The sequence below is a fragment of the Cebus imitator genome, unplaced genomic scaffold (genome assembly GCF_001604975.1).
Source record: "Cebus imitator isolate Cc_AM_T3 unplaced genomic scaffold, Cebus_imitator-1.0 Scaffold133, whole genome shotgun sequence".
Taxonomy (NCBI): Eukaryota; Metazoa; Chordata; class Mammalia; order Primates; family Cebidae; genus Cebus; species Cebus imitator.
In genome coordinates, this window is record NW_016107448.1 from 4,078,726 (window position 1) to 4,089,384 (window position 10,659).

The following is a 10,659-nucleotide window of genomic DNA, read 5'->3' on the forward strand; positions in this document are numbered from 1 at the left end:
AAATGCCAGATGTAGGTGATGGGGAGGAAGGCAGCAAATCACACTGCCACGTGTGTTCCTATGCAACAATTTTGCATGTTCTTCACATGTACCCCAAAACCTAGAATGTAATAAAATAAATAAATGGGGGGAAAGAAAAGAATGTAAAAAAAAAAGAAAAAAGAAAAAAAGTGCTTATTATTCCACATCTTTACCAATATCTGCTGAATGTGTGCATTCTATGCCTGCCTGCCTGCCTGCCTCCCTCCCTCCCTTCCTTCCTTCCTTTCTTCCTTCAATATGGTGGATTTAAAAGTTTTCATACGTTTGTCTTGAATGTTTTCAATCCGTGAAATGCTTATTCGTTTTTTTTGTTCCTTTTTTTCAGTGTTTTCTATTTGTAGTGGTTTGCAGAAATTCTTTATTATGATGATTATTAATATTTTTGTCAGTGTTTTCTGTTTGTAGTGGCTTGTAGAAATTATTTATTTATATATTTTGATTATTAATATTAGTCACATATGTTCCAATATATTCTACTGTTGTGTAACATGTGTCTTATTCTATTTAGGAATTCCTTTATTAATTAAATTTCTTCTTTTACTGAAGTAAAATTAATTAAACGATTTCATTATAGTTTGGTTTTGTTCCTGTCATATTTTTAATTTTTATTAATTTTTTTAGTCTAAGGTAATGATCCTTTTCTTTTCCAATATGATAAGATACTTTTTTCATGGGGTCTTCTAAAATCTTACAGTATATTGTATGAGTATGGTTTGCACTATGTATAAGATTGCATTTATTTCTTAATTATACATACCATTTTCTGCTAATCTGCTATTACATGCGTTGATATTTCAAGTTTATATATGTTAAATACACATGAATACATATAAAAAAGAGCTCTGAGCTTCTCCTAAAACCCCACAATGTATTAAACTTTGTATACTTAAACATAAATGCTTTAAAACTTTATAAGAAATGATTTAAAATTGCATGATTTAAAAATTACTGTGTATGTATTCTCTTTATTTATCTTTTTATTTATGAGTATGTTATTTCCAGCTCTTTATTATACATTTCTGAAAATGTTTGTGAACTTCCAGGAAGAACACTGTTGGAATTTGGAATGAGTTTGCATTGACATATATATATATATATATATATATATGTCAATGCAATACATATATATATATATATATACACACACACACATATATATATACATACATACACACATATATATATATATACACATATACACATATATACATGCCTTGCTAAAAAGCAAAGCCTCAAAAAATTAGTTTAAAATTCTGAGTTGTTCCTCTCCATGGAAATCTTTAGTAAAAGATGAAAGACTTATATGATCTGAAGAGAAACCAGAGTATATTATCATAAAAAGAACTTACATTTGTTTTATATTTATTCATTTCTTCTACTTATCCTAAAATTCATTAATGCTTTCCAATACATTTCCAATACATTTATCCACAAAAACTCTTCCTTTTTTCGTCAAATGTGTTTTTAGGTATGCTTGTATCGCTTTTATTTGTACATTTAATTATATCCTTGTACTGATTGTTGCTAAGTAGATATATAATTGTCTACTAACTAATAATTTTTATCTTATAATCTTGCTGATTTTGCTAATTCTAATAACTAATTAGTGGTTTATTTGGGATTTTCTATAGGTTTAGTTATTAAAAATAAATAATATTTTAAAAAAATATCCTTGATATTTAATCATTTTTGTTTAAAAATGTTAGATTCATATTGCTCAACCTAATATATAGAAAATGGTGTTATTTGACTTCTTGACAATAACCAATATGTTTTTAAATCTTTTCTCCGTATTATATAATTTTCACCATCTACACAGAACAAAATATAAGCACTTCTCTTCCAACTTAGTAATTCTCTCTTCTGATGTGTATACTGTGGTGATTAATCTATCTATTTAGTTTTGGATCTCAATGTTACATTTTACATTGCTTATTTTTACGATATTTGAATTTTCTTGTATTTTTTTTTGAAGTTCTATCTTACTTTCAAGCCTACTTATTATATTATAAAACATAGAATGTCATTTTTTGTTATCTGTAAAAGAAAGGTCAACTTTTGAAATATTTATTTGCTTGATTCTGCTGGCTTTTATTTGTGTTTCTTTTGTTTCTATGTATTCATTATTATTATTATTTACATTGAATTTATAGTATTTAGAGTTTTATTAGTATGTAAAGGTTAAAGTTGGATTTTGTGTTTTCCTCTGCCTGTTACCGGAGAGTTCTTCTATTGTGGGACTATATAATGTAATTATTTGCACAAGAATTTTCAGACCACTTAGGTAGCATGATTTATACTGCCAACTTATGTAATAATAGACTTCAAATTATTAAAAAGATTATTTTTTACTAATGTCAAGATACACACAAGCAAGTTTCCTCTCTCTGCAGCAGCAGTAGCAGTAGACTGATATCCAGAGGTGTTGCTCATATAACAATCTCTTTTATTGTAGGAAAGATATCCTAGTTGATAATTTAAATGTAAGATAGAACTTAATTTTATTACTTTGTTCCACAACCTAATGCAACTGGAAATAAAAGAACACGAGTTATCAGAATTTGGCATATACTAAGGGGAAAATTTTTAAGGTTTGCTTTCCGCAAATGTTTCAACTTTCATTTGTTTTCACCTCTGAGACTACTTTCTATCCAACATTACAATTTTTAAGATATAACTTCTGGTTTGGATGTATTTCTTTTTATTCAAAATTGCACTGATACCTTAACAAAAGGCCTTACAACTTAACATACTTGTAAACCACATACTTACAATGAAAGTCAAATAATATGAGTAAGGGGGTGAGGGGAAAAGATCAGGCTGGCCTTATTATTAAAAATTATTGTTATTGCTTCATTATAAGAAATGTATTTATATGATTCATGAGCAGTGGCTGCATTTTATAGAAGTTGATATTATTATTTATAGATTTCTCTATTTGCTGTTTCTTAAGATTGACTAACAGATCTCTGACATTTCAGCAATATTATTCCAGAGAACTTACTTTTTGAACAAGCCACTGCTTGCTCCCTATGCTGTATCTTTTTACTCTTAGTCCTCAAAACATAAATCTCTTTGCTGCATTTTCTATGAATTACTAGGATTTATTATCCAACTATACAAGAAATTTAATAATCTTAGCAATAAAAAACAGAAGAAAGTTTTATTTATTTTTAATCCTTATCTGTATTTTTTATAAGGAAATTATGCTGGACATCAGAATGACACATAAGAAGGCAGCTCTCTCTGAGGATTTCAAATCCTTATCCATCCATTACAGAATCAGTTCAAAGCAATGAAGTCCATTTTGTGTGCCTTGTTTTGTTTTGCTTTTCAGTCTTGCAGTTGGGGAGTTCTTCATGAGCCAAAGTAAAAGTAAAATCTTTTAGACAGACAAGTGAACCCTCACTGATGTCAGTTTTAGATGCTATGAGGTTGAATTGTGCTACCTTGGCATGTTTACTTAACTAATAAAGAAAACAATGACAATATTAACTGTATTTTAATATAAAAATAGCTTTGGCTTATTTCTCTAATTTCATATGCATACTTCTTATTTTGTATTCAACTTAGAATATTTATGCAGATGTATTTTATAATAGAAATATTATACAGTCATCTGTAGTTTTTTCATTTACATTCTAAAAGGACATAATGTTCTTGTGTATTTGATGTATTATAGTTTTATTATTTCTTTGTTTCTGGCTATTTACACTACTTTTATGTCTTCAATATTTTACATGATGCTATAATAAACATCTGTTTTAATTCATGTGGGTTATGTCTTTCATGAATTCCTATATTATTCTTAAACAAGCAAACACAAACTTTTTGTTCTTCTGTTTTCATGCTAATATATCTATTACATCAATCAATTGATTCATTTTTTTATTTTTAATTTTTTTATATGCTGATTTTTATTTATTATTTTTATTGTTTGAATTGTTTTTTTTCTAAATCTGTGAAAAATAATGTTGTTATTTTGTAGGAATTGCATTAAATCTGTAGGTTGCTTTGGGCAGTATGGTCATTTTCAAGATATCAATTTTTCTAATCCATGAATATGGGATATATTTACATTTATTTATCATCTATGATTTCTTTCTTCAAGCGTTTTTTAGTTCTTCTTATAGAGGTCTTTCACCTCCTTGGATAAGTATATTCTTAAGTGTGTGTGTGTGTGTGTGTGTGTGTGTGTGTGTGTTTGTTTATTATAAAAGGGATTTAATTGCTTCTTGACCTTTCGGCTAAGATCAAGTGTATTATAAAAGTGATTAAGTTCGTGACTTGATTCTCAGCTTGGTCATTGTTGGAACATTGTTGATATAGTATTGCTACGGATTTGTGTATGTTGATTTTGTAAGCTGAAACTTTACTAAATTCATTTATGAGATCTAGGAGTCTTTTGAAGGAGTCCTAAGGATTTTGTATGTATGAAATCATATCATCAGCAGAAATAGTTTGACTTGCTCTTTTCCAATTTGGATGCACTTTATTTCTTTCTCTTGCCTGATTGTTCTGGCTAGGACTTTCAGCACTATTTTGGCTACAAGTTGTGAAAGTGGACATCCTTGTCTTTTTCCAATTCTTAAGGAGAATTATTTCAACTTTTCTCCATTCAGTATGATGTTGGCTGTCAGTCTCAATCTATCATATATACATTTTCTTATTTTGAGATATGTTCTTTATATTTCTAAGTTTGCCGAGGGTATTTTACATAAAATCATGCTGGATATTTTTGATTTTTTTTCTGCATCTATTGAGATGATCATGTGGTTTTTGTTTTTAATTCTGTTTATGCCATGAATCACATTGTCTTGCATATGTTGAACCATCCCTGCATGCCTGGAATGAAACCCATTGATCATGATAAATTATTTTTTTGATGTGCAATTGGATTCAGCTTTTTAGTATTTTGTTGAGGATTTTTGCATCTGTTTTCATCAGAAATATTGGCCTGTAGTTTTCTTTTTCATTTATTATCCTGGCTTTGTGTCAGTATCAGGGTTACACTGGCTTCATAGAATGAGTTAAGAAGCATTCCTTCCCTCTCAATCTTTTGGAATAGTTTTCATAGAATTTGTACTAATTTTTTGAATGTCTGGTAGAATTCAGCTGTATATCCATTTGGACCTGAGCTTTTTTCTAATGGCACCCATGGGGTGCTCTCTTAATGTGGTGCACTACCCTTCCCCTAAGAGTAGCAGTCCCTGAGGGCAAGGCTACTGTGAATTCTGTTGATCCTCTGGGCCTAGCCACTCAGTGGATGCTGCTCTGTCCCAGGCTAGTGTTAGGGAATGTCTGCAAGGAATTCAATAATGTGATCTGTCTTCTAGTCTCCCAGCAGCAGGTACCAGCACCAGCTCTCCTGGGGGTAGGAAGGGTATGACTTCTTACACTTTGAGATTTCCTTGGTTATAAATGTATTGGCTTTTCAAATGCCATTGGTGGTATCAATGGATTAGGCAGAGGGACAGACTCAAACCCTTCCGGTTAGCCAGGCTGATGAAGGCAATGATGATAGCTGAAGTTGCACGAAAGTTTTCTCCTTCCTTAGTGCTGTTTTTGTGCCTGCAAATGTTGTAATGAGCTATGTCAGTTGGTCTCCAGCCAGGAGGTGATGTTTGCAAAATAGCACCAGCTGTGGTGGGAATCGTGAACTGTGTGCTTTCCATGTTACCCAGAAGAGGTACCGTCGTTTCTCAGGCAATGGGTAGGGCCATGGAGCTTGCAAACATCCCTGTACATCCTACCAGGGTGTATGGAAGGGCAAAGCTGGGTGGGAGCTGGGTTAGGCAAATCTATGCTCTGGCTTTTCACCAACATGCAGGCACAAGCAGTGGCCCAGTGGGGATCAGAGGTCAGTTCCCTGGCTACTGGGGTAATTTCCCAGAAAAGGGTATAAGTGCCTCTACTGCTCAAAAGGCCCTCCACAGGGATCAGGGTGATAGTAAATCTCACCAGGCTCTCATGCACTTGGAAAGGCAGGTCTCATATTCACAATGTTCTGCCAGCAGCAGGTGCCTGGGTTCCAGGTATCTTGTGCTCATAACTCAAAACTGATCCAGGCTATAATGTTCCTTGAAAGAGTCAGGAACCACAGGTTTCAGGCTATGCCCCTCTCAGTCGACCTGTGAAGCAATGACGTCTAGCTTCTGTGCTCATGGCTATAGCAAACTTCCTGCTTGCTCTTTGGTTCTGGCCAATGGGGTTTATCCTCACTCACGATGATGTCACAAATCTCACTGTGAGCTTCTCTTAACCTGTGATTACCAACTGATTTAGCTGGCTGACTTCTGTGCGGTATCCTGTGTGGTGGGACCAGGAATGGCTTTCCTTCATTCTTTCTGGAGTTGGTGTGCATGCAAAGCTCTTTCTCTTATATTTCCCACTGCTCACTAAATCAGCTCCAGCGCTGCATAGGGGTAAGGCCTTCCCCCATGGCTTGGATTTCCCAGCTTTCCTGTTGGAAAGTGTGTTGTGGTGTCAATCTCTCTCCATCTCACACTCTGGAGACACACAGTTTTCTATCTGGTTCATGGTGTAGACTGCTGTCTGTTGATTATTTCAGTGGGTCTATGGTTTCTTTCCATTTTTCTGTTAAGTTACTGTATTGCTTTTTGCAAAAAAGTTCACAGTGTGAATCTCTGTACTTTATTTCGAGGCATGCTAACAATGCCTCCAGTCCACCATCTTGGAAAAACACAACAACAATACCAACGTTTCCTTCTTTCCAAAAACAGCTTTGTTCAACACTCCTATTCAACATAGAATTAGAAGTTATGGCCAGGGCAAGATAAATAAATAAAGGGTATTCAAACAGAAGGATAAAAAGTCAAATTCTCTCTGTTTACAGATGACATAATCCTATAGCTAGAAAACCTTATCCCAGAAGTTTCTTAAGCCAATAAGCAACTTCAGCAAAGTCTCAGGATACAAAATCAATGTGCAAATATCACAAGCATTCTTATACATCAACAAAAGAAAATCAGAGAGATAAATCATTAATGAACTCCCATTCACAATTGCTATAAAGATAATTAAATACCTAAGAATAAAGTTAACAAGGGAAGGAAAGATCTTTTAAAGGAAAACAACAAACCACTGCTCAACACAACTGGGGAGGACACAAACAGGTGGAAAATCATTCCAAGCTATAGGTAGAAAGAATCAATATCTTGAAAATGGTCATAATGCCCAAAGTGATTTATAGATTCAATGCTATTTCCATCAAACTACCATTGATATTCTTCATAGAATTAGAAAAAAAACTGTTTTAAAAATCATATGTAACCAACAATGAGCCTGAATAGCCATGATAGTCCTAAGCAAAAACAACAAAACTAGAGGCATCACAATACTACAAGGCTGCAGTAACCAAAACAACATGATACCGGTACAAAAACAGGAACGTACCAATGTAATAAAATTAAAACAAAACAAAACAAAAACAGAAATAAGACATAAGGCCACACATCTAGAATAATCTGATCTTCAACAAACCTGACGAAAACAAGCAATGGGAAAAAATGGAAAAAAATATGGCCAGCCAGTTCTCCCAGCACCATTTATTAAAGAGGAAATTTTTAATGTACCCTCTTTAATAAATGGTGCTGGGAGAACTGGCTGGCCATATGCAGAAAACTGAAACTGGACCCCTTCCTTATACCTTATACAAAAATTACCTCAAGATGGATAAAATATATGAATGTAAAAACCAAAGCTGTAAAAACCCTAGAAGAAAATGTAGGCAATATCTTTCAGGCTGTAGGTATGTGCAAAGATTTCAAGAAGAAAATGTGAAAGTAATGGCAACAGAAGCAAAAATTAACAAATAAGATTTAATTAAAAGCTTCTGCATAAAATGAGAAACTATCATCAGAGTGAACAGACAAACCAGAGAATAAGAGAAAATTTTTGCAACCTATCCATCTGAAAAAGGACAAATATCCAGAGTCTACAAGAAACTTAAACAAATTTACAAGAAAAAAAACAAACAATCCCCTTAAAAATTGGACAAAGGATATGAACAGATACTTCTCAAAAGATCACATACACATGGCCAACAAGCATATGAAAAAGAGTACAACATCACTGATTATTAGACAAATGGAAATTAAAACCACCACGAGATATACTGTCTCACACTCGTCAGGATGGCCATTATTAAAAAGTTAAGAAACAAAGATGCTGGGGAGACTGGGGAGAGACAGGAAAACTTTATACTGTTGGTAGCATTGTAAATTAGTTTGCCACTGTAGAAGACAATAAGGTAATTCCTCAAAGACCTAGTACTAGAAATATTATTTGACCCAGTGATCACATGACTGGGTATAAACCTAAAGGAATATGAATCATTCTGTTATAAATATACATGCATATGTATGTTTAATGCAGCACTATTTATAATAGCAAAGACATGAAATCAACCCAAATGTCCATCAGTGATAAACCATGGAATACTATGCAGCCATAAAAAGGAATGGCATCATGTTCGTTGCAGGGACATGAATGGAGCTGGAAGTCATTATCCTCAGCAAACTAATGCAGGAACAGAAAACTAAACACTCCATTTTCTCACTCGTAAGTGGGAAACTGAACAATGAGAACACAGGAACATAGGAAGGGGAACAACATATAGTTGTTGAGTGATGTGGGGGAAGTATTAGAAAAAACAGCTAATGCATGCTGGGCTTAATACTTCAGTGATTGGTTGATGGGTGCAGCAAACCACCCATGACACACGTTTACCTATGTAACAAACCTGTACATTCTGCACAGGTACCCTGGAAGTTAAAAAGAGAAACAAAAACTTTATTAAAATAAAATATATATACTATACAACAATTCACCCATTTAAAGTGTATAATTTAATGTTTTTTAGCATATTGCATTATTTTTAATGTGATAAAATATATGTGACATAAAAAATTTACTATTTTAAGCATTTAAGTGTACAGTTCAATGGCATTAATTGCATTTAAATTGTTATATATCCATCACTATTAGTATTTCCAAAAAGTTTTCACCAATGCAGTTGGAAATTTTGTAGCCATTAACAATAACTTGGCTGGGCGAGGCAGCGAACACCTGTAATCCCAGTTACTTTGGGAGGCTGAGGTGAGCAGATCACCTGAGATTGGGAGTTCAAAACCAGCCTGACCAACATGGTGAAACCCCATTTCTACTAAAAATACAAAATTAGTCAGGTGTGGTGACACATGCCTGCAATCTCAGCTTCTTGGGAGGCTGAGGCAGGAGAATCACTTGAACCCAGGAGGAGGAGTTTACAGTGAGCCGAGATCACGTCATTGCACTCCAGCCCGTGGAACAAGAGTAAAATTCCAAAAAAAAACCACAAAAACCAAAAAACAGAAGAAAAAAAAAAAGAAACAATAACTCCCCATTCCTTTTTCTCTGCAGCCTCAGGTAAGTAATCATCTAATTCACTTTTTGTCTGCATGAGTTTGCTTATTCTATATGTTTTATATAAGTAGAGTCATATATTTGCCTTTTTGTGTCTAACTTGTCTTAACTTTCAAGTTTCGTCTATGTTGCAGCATTGAACATTTTATTTTTAATGAATAACAAACATGAACATATTTATATGAATAGTATGTACCGATATATGAATACATGTGAAAAATGTACAGATATATTTTGTTTATCCACATTTTGTTCATCCATTCACCTGTTGATGTACATGGGTTGTTTCTCCCTTTTAGCTATTGTGAATAATGTTGCAATGAACACTGACGTGAAAATATTGGCTGAAATCTCCACTGTTATAGGCCAAAGCTTTCTCCCCAAAAATTCATGTTCAAATCCCAACCCCCAGTTAACTTAGAGTGTGATTGTGTTTGAAGAGAGGGTCTTTAAAGAGATAGTTAAAGTTAAATTGAGTAATTGGGTGGACCCTAATCCATTATGACCACTTTACTTATAAACTGAGAAGATTAGGACACAGATACACATGGAGAGAAAGCTGCATGAAGACTTTGGAAAGCAGGTAGGGCCATCTGCAAGCCAGCGAGAGAGACCTCAGAAGAAGTTAATCTTGAAGACACTTTGGTTTCAACTTCCAGCCTCCAAATTCGTGAAAAACTAGATTTCTGTTGTTTAAGTCATGCAGTTTGTGATACTTTGTTATAGCAGCTTCACCTAACTAATACATTTACTTTCAATTTCTTTGACTAGATATCTAGAAGTGAAATTTTGGGGCTATATGATAATTCTATGTTTAGATTTTTGGGGAGTTATTCATTGTTGTTACAAATGTTTGACTATTGCCAGTTTTTGAGCTTTGTATTTGGAAAGTAAAATAAATATAACGGAATACTTTTTTTTGAGTGTTCATTCTCTAAAAGCTGAGAGAATTATCAAACAAAAAACTTAATGCTTTGATAGACATTTTCAAAAGATACCAAAGTTTATCTTGATGATATTGAATGATTTTACTTCTTTATGTCTTAATGGATAAAAATGGCAATCTGCCCTTAAATTAGTATCTTTGGGAAATATACTATTAAAAAAGAGTCACAAATATCCACTCCTTCTAGGCATACTCCTGTAATGTGAAAGTGTATGTCTTTCTATCAGGGAAGTGAATCTCTGTCT

At 33.4% G+C, this 10,659-nt stretch overlaps 1 non-coding gene across 1 annotated transcript; it reads right to left on the reverse strand.

Annotated features, from left to right (window-relative positions):
* Positions 1-1,253: 1,253 nt before the first annotated feature.
* On the reverse strand, positions 1,254-1,370 carry LOC119473119. The gene has a single exon (XR_005202300.1). It is a non-coding gene; the product is annotated as a U5 spliceosomal RNA (small nuclear RNA).
* Positions 1,371-10,659: the final 9,289 nt, after the last annotated feature.